Source organism: Panthera tigris, chromosome A1 (genome assembly GCF_018350195.1).
Source record: "Panthera tigris isolate Pti1 chromosome A1, P.tigris_Pti1_mat1.1, whole genome shotgun sequence".
Taxonomy (NCBI): Eukaryota; Metazoa; Chordata; class Mammalia; order Carnivora; family Felidae; genus Panthera; species Panthera tigris.
The window spans coordinates 78504151-78523377 of NC_056660.1; the positions used below are offsets into that span (position 1 = coordinate 78504151).

The 19227-nt window shown below is 49.4% G+C and overlaps 1 long non-coding RNA gene across 1 annotated transcript; it reads right to left on the reverse strand.

Moving 5' to 3' along the window:
* Positions 1–7387: 7387 nt before the first annotated feature.
* Positions 7388–8944, reverse strand: LOC122231101. The gene is made up of 3 exons (XR_006208248.1): positions 8833–8944; positions 7944–8690; positions 7388–7596 (listed from the first exon to the last, which is right to left on the reverse strand). It is a non-coding gene; the product is annotated as an uncharacterized LOC122231101 (long non-coding RNA).
* Positions 8945–19227: the final 10283 nt, after the last annotated feature.

Genomic DNA, 19227 nt, shown 5'->3' on the forward strand with positions numbered 1-19227 from the left:
GTGTTGACAGCTCAGAGCCTGGAGCCTGCTTCAGATTCTGTGTCTCCCTCTCTCTCTGCCCCTCCCCCACTTGTGCACACTCTGTCTGTCTCTCTCTCTTTCTCAATAAATAAATAAATAAATAAACAAACAAACTTTAAAAAAAAATAAAGACATGTTGAAGTCCTCTAAACCACAGAAAGTGATCTTAGTTGAAGGTAATCAAGTTAAGATGCGGTCATTAGGGTGCGCCCTAATCCAACAGGACGAATGTGTGAAAGGGGAAGTTGGACCCAGATGCGCCCCCAGGCGATCACCATGGCGGCTGGGCGCCCCACATGTGGGCAGGTGCATGCAAGAAGCCAGGTTCCCCTCACAGCCTTGGGAGGAGCCGGGCTTGTCCACACGCTGGCCGCAGACCTCTGTCTTCTAGAACCAACAAAGAATAAACTTCCCTTGTGTCTGATCTTCCCTCGGTGGTTATTTTGCCACAGCAGCTGGGAAACACCAGCTCGGCATCTCTGCTTATTGGCCACTAGCCGGGGATCTGGAATTGAGGGCCAAACTCATTCTGGATCAACCCCTTGAACCCTCTGACCCTTCTCCCCATGTTAGAGGCCTCCCAGACCCCACGTGTCTATCCCGGCATGAGCAATTAAGGAGAGTACATCTCCTCAGATTTGGCCTCCAAATGGGTCCTTTTCATGACCTGCTGCCTGCAGACTTTTACCTTCAGCTTCTTAGATACTGAACATATTAAATAAAATTAGAAGGGCTCGCGTGAGGGGCACCTGGCTGGCTCAGTCGATTAAGCCTTTGACTCTTGACTGCAGCCCAGGTTATGATCATGGGTTCAAGCCCCAGGTTGGGTTCCATGCTGTGACTGTGGAACCTGCTTGGAATTCTCTCTCTGCCTCCCTCTCTGCCTCTCGTCTGCTCATGTTTTTTCTCTCTGTCTCTCCAAAATAAATAAACTTTAAAAAAAGGAGGAGGGGGGGACTCCAGTGAACTGTAGCAACAGTGGGTCTTCCCAGCTGTGTCCGAGGTGACATAAAGATCAAGGGAAAAAGAAAGCCCTCACAGATGACTCACCTGTCACAAAAAGACAAGCTGGACTGAAAAAGAAGGAAAGACGAGAAAAGGCAATGAAATGTATGCACTGGCTCTAACCACTCACAGGAGGAGGACATATTTTTGGCCAGATACCACGCCAGGAATTGAGGGCAGGAGAAAACGACACATTCTAAGTTGAGTGCTTCCGATCTGTTTCCTGTCCTCAATCACTTTACTTCTCAGTGGCCTCAGACACAGAGCAGTTCCCCTGGGACGGAAGAGATGCTGAGATGCCCTCTGGAGGAGCTGACCTGCGTCCGCTGAAGGGAGTGCCATCCTGGTCCTGATGTGACGTTTGGGACAGGCCCCGTGACACAAGTTCCCACTGAAGAATGACCTCGACTCTTTATCCACCTTGGTTGAATTCATCTGATAATGTCCCGCGTTTCCACCCCCTTGGGCTGTTCTAAGCTTTGCTGTGAGATGTTAACATTCCACCATTAAATCAACCCCAGTGCATATTAATATCACCGCCAGGAAAGGAAAGCCCTCCCTCCAGTGTGTGTGCATCTGTGTACGTCTTTCGCGTACGTCATCCCATATCCAAAACCTCTACGGCCGATGTGTCACCACAAGAGGCAGGCTAATTTGTTAAAGACCCCTAAAGTGGTAATAAGGCACCAGAATGCTAACTGACGGTGGATACCCGCCCCCAGTGACGTCACAAAGTGCCACGGGCAGGCGGAGGAAAGGTGGTCCAGCGCAAACACCTGCTGTTCCTGTCTTTGTTCCAATTCCTCTGGTGCCTGGATTCTGAACAGCCTTGGCCCCGGTGCATTATGTTTCCCTCTGCACCCGGGCAGCGAGGGGGGTAAGAAGTGCAGAAAATGCTCGCATCTGCCAGTGGCTGCAAGAGGCAGTGGCAAAAATAGAAAAATCCATTTGAAGCATGTGGGTCCCCAGTCCGACAGCCCCCGAACTGGAGTCGGCTGAAGGGAGGGGACAGGCAGATCCCCCGCGAGGGGGACCTGAGCGGTGCCCCCTCAGCCAGGACGGGGGAGCCCATCTCTTCCAGGCACCCAAACCCAGGACAAGAGTTGCTGAAGCACAGGACATGCCAGCCTGAAAAAGTTCTCCCCGGGGCTCCCTGCTCCTCTCCAAACCCGGAGGGAGAAGCTCACGCTTTTTCTTGCTCCTTCGGTCCCCAGCTGGCACTTGAACTGCACTTGGTCTTGCTTATTCGACTCCTGGCTGAAATGACACATCAGCGTGCAAGCCAGAGGCTGGCTCAGGACCCTCTCTGTCACCTCCTTAATGAGGAGCCCCTTGTCCAAGAAGAAAAAGCAAACCCAGTGCAGTGCACAGACACGAGCCAATGCAGCGGTCCCACGGGGAGACCCTCGAGGGAAGGACGGCGTCCCCCTGCCCTCCCTGTCCCTGCCCCTGGACAGCGGCCTCTCCTAGTTCCTGGGGCTGCTGTTGTAAGCCTCCACCTTCTCCTCCGCATCCTCACCCACCGTTTCCTAACCTAGCCTCCCCAGCTAGACCCCCCTCCTACAGTCAATTTCCCCACTCACGACAGTCTACCCCGTTTCTCCGTGTTCTCTCCATCTCTCACACCGGGGATGGAGGAGGAAACGCACATATGTGGAGCACCTAGCAGGTGCCATGTGCACCGTTTCCAGCCCTCCATGAGATGGACCCCATGACACGGATGTCCTGTTCCCGTGTCATCCAGCTGTGTCTCCCACAGGCAGGGCTACGCCTGCAGTGGCTTTTCTTTCTTTCTTCAGGGCGGCAGGTGGACACGTAGTCTCAACACGAGTGTGTCCTGTTCTTCCCCATTTCATGCTCTCAAGAGTCAAGGCACCTGGGACGAGGTATGCCACCGTCTTCCCAGCATCTGTCCCTAGCATCTGTTCACAAAAGCCCAAGAACTGGCCTGGGAAACGGGGCCTTTGCTAGAAAGGCGGGGGTGGGGTGGGGAGAAGAGACAGAAAGGGCCACCTGGAAAGCTATCCTCTGCCCTGTGCTAGGGACTTTACATATCCCCATTTTACAGAAAGGAAGTTCCTCAAGCTCCATATCCAGGAGAGGCTGATTTGTCTGACTCTAAAGTCCTCTGAGGGCAGGGGTTAAATCACTTCATCTGGGAAATTCCTTTGCAAAGCAAATAAAGGCAGGGCTGTCCCCTTGGCGGGCAGCAGCCTGAAAAACCTCTCTGTTTTCCTTCCCAGGACACCTGTGCCCACCTACTCTCTAGAAAATTCCCCTCACTGGGCAAGAGGAATTCGAATCAGGTACTTCTCAACCCCTGGGCTGGATATCAGTAGAGGGCAGGGCATAGAACTGTATAAATTACAGATGTGGCTAGGGGTAAGGTACTTATTCATTTATACTCCTATTTTATTAAGAAAAATATTTTGGACACAGTGGTTTATTGGGCCAGTTGCGTGCAGGGCCATATCGAACTGCTCTGCATGTAAAACCATTCCAACATTCCAGCCTAACGGAAAAAGTGTCTGCTTTGATACAAGTTTCACATCTTTAAGCAAATATTTTATATGTTTTGATCATGTTTTCTGGAAGGTATCGAGTTTTACACTTAGTATTGCATTTCGAGCATTTATCATATAATTTCAATATTATTCTGCCTATAGTTACATCTTATTGTAAGGTGTGCATAATCATTGAGCTGACAGCACGGTATTCTGCCGAAGAGCTAAATAATTGTGGTTTTAACTGTTCCTCTTCTTTTTTCCCTTTCCATCTTATAAATCACTCCATTAAACATAACTTCCTCATCAAGCTTTATTTTCCTAGTTAGATGTACTACCTTAGGATGCATTGGATCCTAAGTATGTACTGGATCAAAGGCTATCTTTACTTAATCACTACCTAGAAGGCTGTAGCCATCATACTCCCACCCGAGGGTGAGAAGTCTGTTTTAACAGAACTATCATCGGTACCTATTACCATTTAGAATATTTTTGCCATTTGATCAGTGAGAAAAAAAAAGTTGCTTGCTGTTTGTTTTCATTTACTCAATGCAGAAACCTGAGTATCTTCTGAGATGTTTGCTCACTTTGTTTGCTCAATTTGGGGTATTTTCACTTTTTGTCTAACAAGGAGGAACTGAAACGTCTGAAAAATCTGGGTGAAAAGCTTTCATTTTATGATGAGTTTGCATATCTACCACTGCCTCATCTATGGCCAACCACCCCCGCTCCGCAGAGTCCCCAGGATGACGTGTGCCCCCAGCCCTGGGTTCCCACACACATGCGTCCGCACTGTGGCCCCTGTCTCTGAACATCAGGGCCGTGGCTCCCACCAGCACAGCGATACCTTTGTCCTGGTGTCTTGGCATGGGAAGCTGGACAGACAAAACCTGTAAGGGCCCCTCTTTGAGCAGAAACACTCCCTCTGAGGTCAAGGGTGTCCAGACTCCAGGAGCCGGGTTGCAAACATGGAACACAGGGGCTCAGCGGGGAGGGTGGGAAGCCGGTCACTCATACTTCTGACACCTGGTTCCCAGAGAGCATGGCTGCTTCTCTGAACTTTCTTTCCTTCTCCCTTCATCTGCCATGGAGGCTCCAACATTTCGAGCTCACTTGGTGTGAGCCACGACTTTCTCCAAGCATCCGAGAGTCCTCATGACCTTCCCACCGTCTCCCACAGTCCTAAGGTGCCAAGTCTTATATCCCCGAGTTTCCTATCTGCACATTCCTTCCCTTCTCCCATGCGGTGTTCTTCCCCACTGTGATTAATGCCCTTGGAATTCATCCCTACACAGTCTCCTGGCTTCCGGAAATATCTGCGAGATCCCATGTGAAGTGCATTTCCTCCCTGGGCAGGTGCTGCCCTTCCCCAGTGGGGCGATGTTCTGACGTGGAGCATGGGTGGGGACAGGTGGAGGTGTGACTGCAAGGCAGAGAACATCACGTGATCTTCAAGCAAGGCAACAGTGCTGGCCTTTAACAGGGACACGTAGTCCCCCCTCGGCAGGTGCAGAGGGCTGATGGCTGTCCGTTTGTCCAGGGATTCAGGATTCAAGTTCATTGACCCAATTTTCAGGGTCAGTTTCTATTTCGAAATCAGTCTTGAGGACAGCATAGCAAATTTACTGGGGTTGCGAACAGTCCCCTCTGGGACCCACCACTCTAGGAACAATGGAGTGCTATCTGACTCTGGATTCTCAGCTTCTTCTGCCCTCCAGCTGAAGACCAGGGTGATCTCTTTATATTTTGCCAGAAGCTGTCTTAGTCGGCTCAGTGTGCTGTAACGATAGGTAGATGGTGGGTAGGGAAGGGCTCACACAACAGACACTTCTTTCTCACAGCTCTGGAGGCTGGAAAACCCAACATCAAATGACGGCAGACTCAGTTCCTGGTGAGAGCCCCCTTCCCGGCTTGCAGGGGGCCACCTTCTCCCTGTGTCCCCATGTGGTGTCTCTTCCTGCTCTTACAAGGGTGCTACATCCATAGTGGCTTCATACTCTGGGCTTTGTCCAAACCTAATCACCTCCTAATGTCCCCAGTTTTTAAAAAAATTGTTTTAAAATGTTTACTTATTTTTGAAAGAGAGAGAGAGAGAGAGAGAGAGAGAGAGAGAGAGACAGAGTGTGAGTGGAGGAGGGGCAGAGAGAAAGGGAGACACAGAATCCGAAGTAGGCTCCAGGCCCTGAGCTGTCAGCACAGAGCCCGACACAGGGCTGGAACTCAGGAATCGTGAGATCATGACCTGAGCCAAAGTCGGATGCTTCACCGACTGAGCCACCCAGGCGCCCCTCCCAATGCCCCCACTTTTTAATACCATCGCACTGGGAGTGAGGGCTTCAACTAGTGAAACTGGGGGGACACAAACATTTGGCCCACAGCATTCTGACTCCCATGCTTGTCTTAAACTCACCACTCTTGCCTACGTTGATTTTCTCTGAAGCAGGTTTTCTCCAGTTGGGTGCCATTGACATTTGAGACCTGATCACTCTTTGTCTGGGGGGGACCGCCTTGTGTACTGTAGGGGGTGAGCAGCCTTTTTGGACTCTGCCAACCAAATGTCAGTCAGAACAACTCTTCCCCCCCTCAGCTGTGACATCTCTTCACCACAAATCCCCTGGGGAGCAAACTGTCCCCTTGATGGGATCCATTGCTTTGACATAGCAAGAGCCCTTACAAGAAACACTGGATTCCATCATCCTTATAATTACTACTCCCTGGAGCCTGTGAAACACCCAAGACAACGCATCAGCCTGAGTCCCTTTCCACCCCCACCCCAGCGTGGATCTCCTGGAACGGATGTTTTGCACACCCCTGTGCACCAGAGGCTGTCTGGGCTCTGAGCACCACAAGTGACGACTTTGGTGGCGGCTCGAATGGGGCAAGTCCCCAGAGGCCGACGCGGAGGCACACAGAAAGTGCGTTGGGGCTGGTGGCTGGGACAGACGGCCGCGGGGGTCAGGAAGTAGGACTGTGCACGAACAGAATGGCAGTTCAGGCATGACAGACGCCTCCCGGAGCTCACAGGGACTTGTGGCTCTGGGATGGTCCCTGATGGTGCTGGGAGTCACGGTAAAGGGGCTGAGTTTTTCTCTGTCACTGGAAAGACAGAGGTGCAATGGAGTGAGAGTAGTGTGCCCTCCTCATACATGTGCTGCAATCCCAGCCCTCAGTGTGATGGTGTCAGGAGGTGGGGCCTTGGGGAGGCAATTAGGTCACAAAGCTCTCGTGAGTGGGCTCGACGCTCTTGTAAAAGGGACCCCAGAGAGCTCACTTACCCTCTTTCCTCCACATGAGGACACAGGGGGAAGCTGGCCAGAGGAGGGTCCTCGCCAGAGCCCCTCCGTGCCAGTACCCTGATCACGGACTAGCTTCCGGTCTCCAGGAGTATGAGAAGTAAGCATTGGCTCTTTAAGCCCCCATTCCATGGTGTTTTTGTTACAGCAGCCAAAACGGGCTAAGACAGAGGCGGCCACAGAAGGCCTAGCCCCGGCCGGAGTAGCTCACTCTGGCTGAGGCGGTTCCCTGGGGGGGGGTCAGGCCACAGGGGCATGTGTGCCCCTCCTGCAGCGCTCTCTGGGCAGCTCCCCGAGACATCGGGGACCCAGACACCTAACCGTGTGAGGCCTGTTACCCTAAACCCGTCTCTGTGCAGATGACCCCCGGGGCCGACTTCCTCTTGGCAGGCGGGCGGTGCTCCCTGCCCTGGGCTCCGGGCCACCGGGAGGACCCCCGCCCTTGTCCAACGCAGTTTATGTTTGCTTCATCAACAAGTGAATGAACCAATTAACAGCAGGGTGGTTGTATTTTTTTCCTTTTTCCAAGCAAAATAAAACAACTCCTTACATATTTACCAAGGCTAATTATGAGAGATGAAAAACATGTTTTCTCCTTTTGTGAAGCCTCTCCCGAGCTTAGAGGCCCGCCTGGCATCTTTCCGCTCTAGACAGCGCTGTCTCCCTCTGCGCCTCTGCTAATTCCTGCAGGGAGAGCGGCCACGTGGGAGGGGGGCCGCCGCGCGGCTCTGTGTCTTTCAGTGGTGTCTTGGGACAGATTCCTTTGGCTCCATCTGCCAGATGCAATTGTGAATTGGACTTAAAGGTACAGCCTGAACACATTATCTAATTAATTAGCATCTAAAGGCTCTCTGAAGAAGAAATCACTGGGCAGGCGGTGTGATACGAGAACATGTAAACGATTAAACGCCAGATTTGGGGAATGTGAGATATTTTAATGGGCGCCCAAATTTATGTGCTCGCTGGAGCCCTAGGGATTCGGGACACGATTAACAGGTGCTGGAAGGAAGCCCATTTTCCAGCTCAGGTTGGAAAACACGAACTACTCAAAGTCAAAGTCAGTCCTTAAGAATGTATTTTTCTTGCTTACTAAATAAACTGTTGGCCTGTTTTCTCTTACCAAAACTACGTCTTGTAGGAAAATGGAAACACGATGATAATAGCCGTCTGTACTCCGTGATGATACCAGGGGAAATGGCGCTAAACGCCATTAACACGGCACACGGTGTATCCTTCTCTGGCTCGCGATGTTTCCTGCGGAGGTTTGGCCTTCTGAATTTGTCCTCACCAAAACAAGTCAGCAGTGGAGGCAGGTAATGAGAAGATACATATTAGGAACATAATCTGAGTGACTGAAGAGTTTCCAGTTGCATCAGAAAAGCAGGCCTATTTTTTGGCTCTGGGGCTCAGCTCCCCGCCTCCTTCCCCACCCCAGGAACCCACTGTCATCTCTATCTGAATCTAGACACATTGTGACCATAGCTTTTTGGCTCAGTGTGTAGAGTGGAGCCAGCGGTGACCCGGGACTTAGAAATGTTCTCTCTCCGCTGTTCCTGCCCTGGGATGACCTCAGTGACATCATGTGATCTCCAGCTGTTAAAATGCATATGACAAGTGCATATACTTCCTCACTGCCCAGAAATGGCCATAAGACTTCTTCCCACCACCTGCGGACGTACGTGTAGAATGTGGCATCAGAGGGACCGTGACACGCTCTTATGCTGACCTGCTCCTGCTGCGTGCACCTATGAGTGACACGTGGTCTGCTAGGAAGTCCCCCGGTGAGGACAGGACAGCCAGGGAAGCGTTTCTGTAGGGTGTGTAACAAAGTTCACCCAGGTGCCAAGGGGAAAGTGGGCCAATTATCCTGCCAAGGCAAAGAGGAGACAAAATCTCTCCTGTTCTTTCCGAGTAGAGCACCTCGATTCTCTGCTCGGTGCCCAGGTACCTGCTGAGAGCAGAGCCCCACCCGCCACCCCTTCTCCCCGACATCAGAGAGTCCTGCTCACCTGTTCACCTGGGAAAGCGGTTCAGCAACGCTTCGGAAGTGCACGCAGAGGGGTACCTGGGGGGCTTGGTCGCTGAGGCATCTGACTTCGGCTCAGGTCATGATCTCACGGTCCGTGAGTTTGAGCCCTACGTCGGTCTCTGTGCCGCCAGCTCGGAGCCTGGAGCCTGCTTCCGATTCTGTGTCTCCCTCTCTCTCTCTCTGCCCCTCCTCCGCTCATGCTCTGTCTCTCTTAAAAATAAATAAACATTAAAAACAAAAGAAAGTGTGCACAGAGGGTCTGGGGTGCTGGCAAGCTTCTTCACCAGCACGGAGACCACGCAGGCTGTCCCCTCTTCTCTACAGTCAGGAGAGGTCGGGAGGGGGATTGCTGTCATCAGCTCACCTACAGACGACACTGACACCAACCAGCAGTGTGATTTGGACCAAAATGATAATAATGTTTCTCTGAAGAAGGTTACCAAATACAGGAATCTCAATCTGCTGCTAACGCAGCCTTTTTGCACCACGTTGACCAAGAAGACCCTCAGACGGAGTGAAAAAGTCGGTTGTTCGCCATGGTTGCAAAAGCCTGGGGAGGCAACAATGTGTCACTGATCCGGGACAGTGATACCGATCTGGGCGCATCTGTCTCTCTCTCCAGCTGAAAATGACACCACTGTGACTTCCTGTCACTAAAGCCCAACAGACTCTGCTTGGGGGGGGCGAGGAGGGCAGGCAGACCCACGGGCCCAGCTCCACTCCAAGCTGCACTTCGGGGGCCAGGCATCACTTGCCTTTTGGAGGATGCGCCTGTGGCTCTGGGCACAACACTGCCAACTCCCTGCACACCTTCCTTCCAGGGTAACTCGCCTTCATTTCCATTGGCTGCTATAACATCAACAGAACATTAAAAAAAAAAAAAAGTAAAAATCGTACAAATCAAGCAATCAGGAATAAAACAACCTTCAAGGAGAGCGGACCTTCTCAAGCTTTGCTCCTCAGGGTGAATGCTGTGATTTATACCTGTTGTTTTATCCGCGGTCCGCAGCACTGGGCTCGTGCAGAATACATTATAGCTGGAAAAACATAAAATACTGTCGGCTCTGTTAATGCCCGTGCCCTGGCGGGAGAAAGTAAGACTGTGCAGGACACCCGGAATTTTGCAAACCCCCATCTAGTCCTGGGCAGATACAGTTCTGACCTCAATGTTTTATTTGATCGTCCCTGAACAGCCATGCCGCTGTTAATTGTTACTTTCACCCAGGGCTTTCAAAATATTTTGCAAATGTTAAATGAGTATCTCAGGTTGAATTAGAATGTTAAATGTTTAATGCTCAGGGTTGAGAATGTAATTATTTTAAGAGACATCAACTTGATATATGATTTATTTTCTCTCTTTTTTTTTAAATGTTTATTAATTTATTTTTGAGAGACAGAGATGGAGAGCAGGAGAGGAGCAGAGAGAGAGAGAGAGAGAGAGAGAGAGAGAATCCCAAGCAGGCTCAGCACTGTCAGCACAGAGCATGACATGGGGCTCGAACCCACGAACCGCGAGACCATGACCTGAGCCAAAACTGACAGTCAGACTCTTCACCTACTGAGCCCCCCAGGTGCCCTTATTTTCTCTATATTTTAATATGCACGATATGTGTATTTCTTTTTAGGCGAACCACAACTGGACTTACACTGTGGCAATAATAGGAAAGTAAGAGAGTCAAGAGGAAAGGACAAATAGCACCTACAGTAACGTTCACTGTTGTGGGTTGAGCTGTGTCCCCAGAATGACATGTCCAAACCCCAAGCAAGCCCCTGTGCATGTAACCTTGCTCAGACAGGGTCTTTGCAGATGTAATGCAGTTAAGATGCGATGCTAGGGTATACCCTAACCCACCGATCCGTGTCCTTATAAGAAGAGAGAAAAAAACAAAGACACACACACGTAATGATGGAGACAGAGACCAGAGTGATGGCTCTACCAGCCAAAGACTGCTAGCAACACTGGGGACTGAGAAACCCAGAACAGATTCTCCCTTAGAGCGTTCAGGGACATGGCCGTGTAGACACCTGGCTTTCAGACTCCTGGCCTCCACAACGGTGAAAGAGTACACCTCTTTGTTTTAAGTGACCCAGTTTGTAGTAATCTGTAACAGCAGCCATGGGAAGCTGACCTGGGCACCAAGGAATTAGTGCAAAGAGAGGCCGTGTCAGCCAGACCCCGCTGTGTCGTTAAGCTGGAAGCTCAAACAATTCTGCAGAGAAGCAAACGGTTTGACCAACCTTCCGAGAGAAAGTGATTTCTACTTTGGTGTGAGTTACTATAAAAGCAGAACCTGAGTTGCAGATTTGCATGAGTCGTTAACAGAAGAGGCAGTCCATAGCAGGGGTGTGGACACAGGAAAGGTGGGGTGGTCAATAGTTCAGGAGAGTGTTGGGGGCAATGGGGCACCTTCCTGCTGGGAGGCCGTCCAGAGTCATCCAAAAGAGGGGGATTCAGTCACTCGGCCTCACTTCTGGTCTGCCCTCTGTGGGACAGAGAATATCCTCAGGCAGAATGTCCACAACACCTAAAAAATGGCGGAACATGGCACGTGGGGTAGCTGAAGGCATAAGCGTGGAGGTGTTGACAGCATCCGCCACATCCTTTCCCATCAGTGAGTCCACGTGTAACAGCACACAAGCACATCATCCTTAGTGAATTTGAGGGTGGTGTGGAGGGTCATAACCTGGGGAAATATTTTTAATTCCAAGAGATTTTCTAAGAAGAGACAGTAAGGTAAAAAAAGCTGGGAATATTCAGAAGTGACAATATTCGTATTGGCAAAAGAATATCTTAGAATATAGATATCTTAGAATGTAGATAATTTACGTGATTCTTTCAGAGTCCAGTCAATCCTCGTTATGTATAGATCCTGTATTGGCACACCCATCTGTTCACTAACATTTATTTGTAAGCCTCCACCCCTCCAAAACAAGACTCAAGACGGTTTTTCCTTTCACTCACACACACGCACAGAGTGGCCCCAAACTTGTGTGGCCCGCCGTGCATGTTCCCAGCTGAGGTGGAAACAGGCTACACCCTGCCTCTGCGTCTCAGTTCCCGGGCTGGGACAAGGGTCATCTTTGTGGTATTTAGCGTCATGCCTTCCACATTTTGTGTTTCCTATTGGTAATTTCACTGTTCAAAATAGCCCCCACGTGTAGTCCTGCAGAGTTTCCAGTCGCTCCTAAATGCAAGAAGGCTGGGAGGGGACTTACGGGGAAAATGCATGTTAGATAATGTTTGCTCATGCCAGATGTCTTCAAAGAGAAACACATATAGGACAAAAGTATGGACTGATTGGTTGGTGAAAGTGTTGTAACCAGAGCTTGGAGGAACCCGACCCAGTATTTCCCCTAGGAACAATGGCTCAGCCTTTGCTCATCCTGTGTTCATGGTGGCTTTATGGAATTTAACCCCTGCTAATAATGAGAATTAGCTGTACTATAAGAAGTTTTCAGCAAAACATTTTAGCAAACTGCCTCGGTCCAAAATACAACTACAATCAACTTCTCAGTAGAAACAATACTACCCAAAATATCATTACTCCACTTTCATTTTTGCTCTACCATTGACTTGAGGTGCAGCAAAGGGGAGGATAATTTTTTCCCACTTTGCTCAACCTTCACCTCATGTTAATGAGGCCCTTGGGATTGAAAATAAACAAATGTGGGTGGCTCAGTCGGTTAAGCATTTGACTTCAGCTCAGGTCATGATCTCGTGGTTTGTGAGTTCAAGCCCTGCACCGGGCTCTGTGCTGACAGCTCGGAGCCTGGAGCCTGCTTCCCATTCACTGTTTCCCTCTCTCTCTCTCTCTCTCTCTCTCTGCCCCTCCCCTGCTGGTGCTCTGTCTCTCTCTCTCAAAAATCAATAAACATTTAAAAATTTGAAAATAAGCAAATGCATGCATATGTAAATAATGTTAATCCCCTTTGGTTTTGAGCCCAAGGAAAAAGCCGTTAAAACCAAGTCCTATGTTAATGTCTTCCAATGAAGAAAACCGGAAACACAACCCAAGAGCACTTGACCAAGGAGCTGTTTCTGGAGATTATTACTTACGAAAGCTCAACAGGTAAACAGAGGCAGAATACTCAGAAGGAAGTTAGTGCAGCAAAGTTAGGAACAAAAGAAGGATTATGGACTTTTAAGACCAAGGCTGTATTTAAGTACAGATTTTGAATCTCTTATTTTAACTTGAGTGCCCCTCAAGGCAAAGTAATGATGTTTACTGTTGTTAACTGCTGGTTTTAGCAATTCTTTAGGGAATGAAGGGAAATCTGTCAGTGCCCAGCTAGTGGGAGGTTCCTGTGTCCCACTGTCCTGCTTGTGTTTACCCAACTCAAACTCTGGCCACAAGCTCTTCAGATCTCATCCAGTTAGAGAAATTAAGAGCAGAGACTTTCTCTATTATTTCGGTGCCCCAGGTTGAGCGAAACAGGGTATTATTGTTTCAGAGAGTGACTTCTCTTATGGACTTACCCAAGGAGAATATTCATATTGTTTAGAAGGTCTGGGGATGCATAAGAATTTTGAGATTTCTGAGTTTCAGCCTCTGGCAGCCGGTTTTGTTTTTGTTCTTGTTTTCGTTGTTGTTGTTTCTAAAATATTCCTAAACACTTCCTCTCCAGAAGGCACGGCACGCTTGTGTGGGATCCCAGATTGCTCGGGTGGCTGCGGTAGGAGGTACCGTGGGCTTTCAAGGGCACGCATGCAACCAGAAGAATGCGGCCTTTGTCTCACGCCTCCCTCTGGAATTTGAAACCTGTCCCGTCCCCGGAGGAGGAGGCTGACACTGGCCACATACTGTCCTGGCTTCTGTGCCCAGATGCCCCCAACACCTGGCCTGGCTGCCCTCCTGGCTCCCGGCAGGCTCTTTCCTCACTGTGAGCCATACTCACTCCGACACGCTCTTGCATTTTCCGGGTCAGGACGACGCTCAGGCAAATGGGCTGTGTGGGAGTTGAAAGCGTTCCCGATGCTGCACAGGAAAGTTGTGGGCGCCACCACGGCCTGCAGACCAGAGCCATGAAAACGGAAATCTCTTAGTGCTTCTGCGGGAAAAGGCAAAAAGAACGCAGTTGCGGCAAAAGCTGCCATGCGTGGAGATCTGATTAAATGTCCATTAGAAAAGAGAAATCCAAGAAAAGCTGGCCAGAGAGAAAAGCTGGAAAACATATTAATGCGTGGCCTGGACTCGGCCTCAGCACAGCTCGTAGGGTCTCAATGATTTCACGGGATTGCGCTGTAATGGATTTAATGCACAGCCTCCTCCCTCCCTCCCTCTTTTCTCCCTCCTTCCCTTCCTCTCTCCTCTCCTCTGTCTCTGTGTGTCTCTCTCTTGGACAGTCTCAGACATAACGCTGTGCCAGTACAGATGGAAAGTCAGCTCAGGGAAGACACCAGGAGAGTAGAAAGCCAATGTGGGTGGAACTGTGGACAACCTGACAGCACCTTGAGGGAGACCTCTGAGGCGGGGGAGCTTCTGTGAATGGGGGGCATCTTGGTGATCTTCGACAAACAGAGCAGAAGAAAAGAACGCAGATCCCAGAAGTGATTAAGTGGCGTTTCAATAACCACGTGAAACGGAAGTTCCCTTTGAGGCCAACTACAGACTGGTGAATTTGAAGTAGATCCCTGCGAAGAGTCTAGAACAGGTTGCTAAGATAACAGTCTGAAGAGGAAACCATGGTAACTAGGACCCAGGAAGCGGGGAGAGGATCGTTTCTTTCCTTGACAGGATTCCTAGACTCAGACTTCACGCCAATGTTTTAATGGGCAATTATGTGGACTTCCATCACAGGGTATTATGTCCTTCCAGAGGAGACGAAAGTTCGAAATACGGCATTTGGACAAGCATCTTATCCAGCCAATGTTGTTTGTAAACACCTGCCTTGTTGCTTGGCAGCCTGGGCTACGCAGATGGGAAGACCTGGCCCCCACGCCGTGCTGGTGACGCTTCGGTTCAGAGAAGAGAATCGGGAACAAGGTAACAGCCACACGCGGAGCCCCCTGACCGATGCATCGGTGTCAGTACGGAGAGAAGCGTGCAGTCTTCCGTTTGTGCTCTTGGGTGTTTTTCTCAGTGACTCAGTGCCGAGGTGGAAGAAAGACATTTCCTCACACCCGCGAGTCCCAGAGGCACAAGGGACCCAGGGACAGCAAATACAATGGACGGCAGGGTCCGAATCCAAAACTCCTCTCAATGCCCTGCAGGCAAAAGCTGCAGTTTAGGGAGAGTGGGTGTGACGTCCCAGTCCTGAGCAGGGACGGTGCTCCTGCCGGGTGGGGACCAGGGGGCATCGGGCTCCAGTGCGGGGCTGTGTGTGGCTCCCAGACCCTGCCTCTGAGAAGGGGCGGGAGGTGGGGGAGTGACTGGAACAGGGAAGGGAAGGGAAACTTCAGGGAGAGACAGGTGCTCCGGGAAGATAGGAAGTTATGCCAGACAAACTCTGCGGCTCTGAGGGTGAAAATTTAGACAGCCGGGTGGACGCTCCCAGCACTGAGATAAAGCAAAATAAAACAAACACAAGTAGATCGAGGAGCTCAGGGCCTGCTCAGGCCTCCAAATATGGAAATGTCTGTTCTCAGCCTTGGTGAGTTCATGACTCAGGGGTTAAGATAAGAAGTTGGAATAATTAGCAAGGCAACGCTGGCGGGAATCTGGGCCTCGGATGTCCTCAGAGCGTCGCTTCCCCGGGGCTCCTGTCCGCACAGAGCAGCTTCGCAAAAAGATTCCGCCATGGGCTCAGGCTAAATCTGGACCCTCGTGCTGGAGAGGGCATCCAAATGAGTGCATTTCTCAGCGGCTCGGAGTGTTTGGTGACCTCGCGTAGGAGGGCCCGATGAGTCGGGTGGCCCTGTGTCCTCTCCTCGGCTTGCATTCTCTGGGCCACATTTCTCCAAAACCTGTCCCTCCGTTTTCACCTTAATGGGACCCATAGTGTGCCACAGGGGATCCTAAAAAACTGAAAATTCTGATTCTTAGCCACAGCGCTGCCTGTGATGTCGTTCTTTACATGTTTCCTCCGTCTACGACACTGCAAACGTTCAGACGACAAGGGAAGTGGGCACATTGTGAAACGGAGGCGTGTGAAAGAGAGTTTGGAGGGAAATGGGATGAAAACAACACGCTATTGCACACCAACATAGAGTGCAAGGGGGCTCCTCCGCGTGCCCTTAGAGGCGGTGGCTCCACTAGGTCGCTGCACCTCTCGCTTCGGGCAGCATCTACTCTGACCGCAGTGGACGAATGGTTGTCTTTCCCGTAACTTCCCAGCAAACAGGTGGACCCAGGGAGTGGAGCAGGATTTGCCTGGAGAGAGGTCTGAGGGGCAGGGGTGGGGGCATCCCAGGGGAGCGCAAGGCCGCTGTGGGGGAGACAGGTGCACACGTCACCCTTGGGACGCGGGTTATGGGTGTGGCACATGCCAGGCCTGGAAGTTGTATACCCTAAATATGTGCGCTTTATATTTTGTTAAGTTTATTTATTTTTTTCGACAGAGAGATGGAGTGTGAGCAGGGGAGGGGCAGAGAGAGAGGGAGAGAGAGAGAGAGAGAGAGAACCCCAAGCAGGTTTCATGCTGCCAGCAGACAGCCCGACTCAGGGCTCCCTCTCGGGAACTGTGAGATCATGACTGGAGCCAAGATCAAGACTCAGATGCTTAACGGACTGAGCCATCCAGGTGCCCCAGTATGTGCACTTTATGATTGCCAGTCGTTCTTCAATAAAGCTGTTAAAATTAAATGCATATCGTTTTTCTCCTAGAATGAGTTGGGGGTTGCTCTGACCTGTTTGCATATTGCACCAAATGTGTAAAGTATTCTACCAAATCCAAAATCGGGTTACTATTTCTCCTTTCACTTAATTATCAGAGTAAATTTTCCAGCACTTTTCCTTATACCTTTTCAGGCTTCACAAATCGCTGAACCATTTTCTTCTTCCTTGTCGTTATGTCAGCTGGATTCCTGGTTCAGCGGTATATCCTCACTCTGACTTCACTATCCTAGGTGCTTTTTGTCAGCATGAAGCAGGATAAAACGATCCAAATGTGTTTCCTTATGACGATTTGACTTCTTGCTGTTTGGTTTTCCTCGTGGAGGCTTACTTCGTCCGGCAGCCTTTGCTTTCCAGGAGGGCAGGAAGAGAAGGAAGATGATGCTGTCAGGAATTTACTAAGCTGGGAGCTTTGCGTGTGGCCCCAAATCGACTCTCTGCATGGAAGGCACTCGTGAGATTTCAAGGTGTGGGTGAGTCGGACCAGTACTCCCGGCCCGGGGCCGAAAGCTGCTGGTATTTGTTTGCTCTGCTGGGGACGATCCTGGAATCATTGTTCTTGGAATAGTGAGAGCAGGCAGAGAGTATTAGGCACCGGGCACCCGCTCTGGCCGTCAGACACCCACTCTGGGCTCCAGCGGCCCCCTCATCAGAGGGGCCCTGACAGCACCCAAGTCGCCCCTGGGGCAGCAGGACCTAGCTCAGCACCTTTCAGCTCCTGACCACACAGCATCCATGTGCCTCGGTCCCCAGAGGTTGTCAGGACAGTGAACACTCGCTGTGATCTTTCCCACTTTCCACAAGGAATTTGAATTAAACCAGAACCGGATTACAAGCAACTATCCAATTGACTAACAGCTCCGATCACTCAGCTTGCCTGTGTAGAGATGTCCAAATGATTGACTGATTTTCAGCCCTTAACTTGTACTTCAACGAGACAAATCTGGTCAAAGTAGAATATCTTTTGCTATAAAAATTCTCTTTTAAAAAACGCTATGTCTTGAAAATGTTCTAAGTATTCGACCTAGCATTTCACTACTGGGTGGGTGGGGGGTCTATCTGAATGCTGCAATCAGAAACACACATGAAGGGGGTACCTGTGTGGCTCAGCTGAAGCATCTGACTTCAGCTTAGGTTGTGATCTCATGGTTCCTGAGTTCGAGCCCCGTGTCAGGGTCTCTGCTGTCAGCGCAGAGCCTGCTTCGGATCCTCTGTCCCCGTCTCTCTCTGCCCTTCCTCTGCTCATTTTCTCTGTCTCAAAATAAATAAAATAAAAAAAAAGAAAGAAAGAAAGAAAAAGAAACACATGTAAGGATTTACATAAATGATTTAATTGTTAAAATTTTATTATGCTAATATTTGTAGTAAATTACAGTGAGAATATTTACATTATTTATATTAATGAAAATTGGAAAGAGCCAATCTTTGAGTTATATAAACCTGCTATTGATGTGTCCATCTTATAAAATGTGTAGATGTTAAAAACATATTTACTAAGAAATTTTAGTGATATGGAAAAGACTATACAGTAGAGTGTTAAAAAGGCACAATAAAAATTAGTGAAATTTGTGCAGAATTAATTGAATAAATCAGCTGATGCTGACCCAGTATACACCACGGTGCCTGACTGATGCCCAATCAATGCTCATAATCACCTCGACCAATGCACACCTGGACACTAGAAAAAAAGTCAGGCTATGGAACACAGCCTTCAGAACAGGATTTCTGGTAATTTCATTTTTTATATCCTTATGCATTTTCTAAATTGTGTGCAGTGATTTTATAATATAATTAAAACGAAATTATTTACAGAAAGGGGGGGAACTATATGTGCATGGCCACGCATTTTTGAAACAATAGCAAAGATTTGGGGTGCCTGGGGGCTCAGTCGGTTGAGCATCCGACTCTTGGTTTCAGTTCAGGTTGTGATCTCACAGTTCGTGGGTTCAAGCCCTGTGTCAGGCTCTCTGCTGTCAGCATGGAGCCCACTTCGAATTCTCTGTCCCTCTCTCTTCCCCTCCCTTGTTCATTCTCTCTCTTAAAAAAAATAAAAAAATAAACATTTAAATAAAAATTAAAAAAAACAGTGAAGATTTCATTCTGATATTCACAAATGAGACAGAGGACTGAAGCTGTCATGCGCTAAAAATAAAACCCATGATTTAACCTCCAGTGTGAACTTTTCTTTCAAAGGTAGTTGTTATTAGCTTTACTGATTGACTTAATTGTTCTGAAAATTTTTTGAGTTATTTAAATCTACTGATTACTACCTGGGAGCTTACTGGTTAAGAGAGTTTTGCCTTTCCAAAATTTATTTATTGGGATTGTGTGTGTGTGTGTGTGTGTGAGAGAGAGAGAGAGAGAGAGAGAGAGAGAAAGAGAGAGAGAGAGAGACAGCATGCGTACATGCACGTATTTTCTTCTCAAAGGTGTATTTTGCCCCATGCAGGGGTTTTTACGACAGATTGATTTGTGATGGGCTATCAACAATTACATGTAAGTGGACACTAAAGCGACCTGCCGGGAAAACGCCGTCCTTTGGTGCCTCCCAGGAGACCTGCTGGTGTGAGCTTAAGCCCCCCCTCCTCCTGAGCTCTTAACTT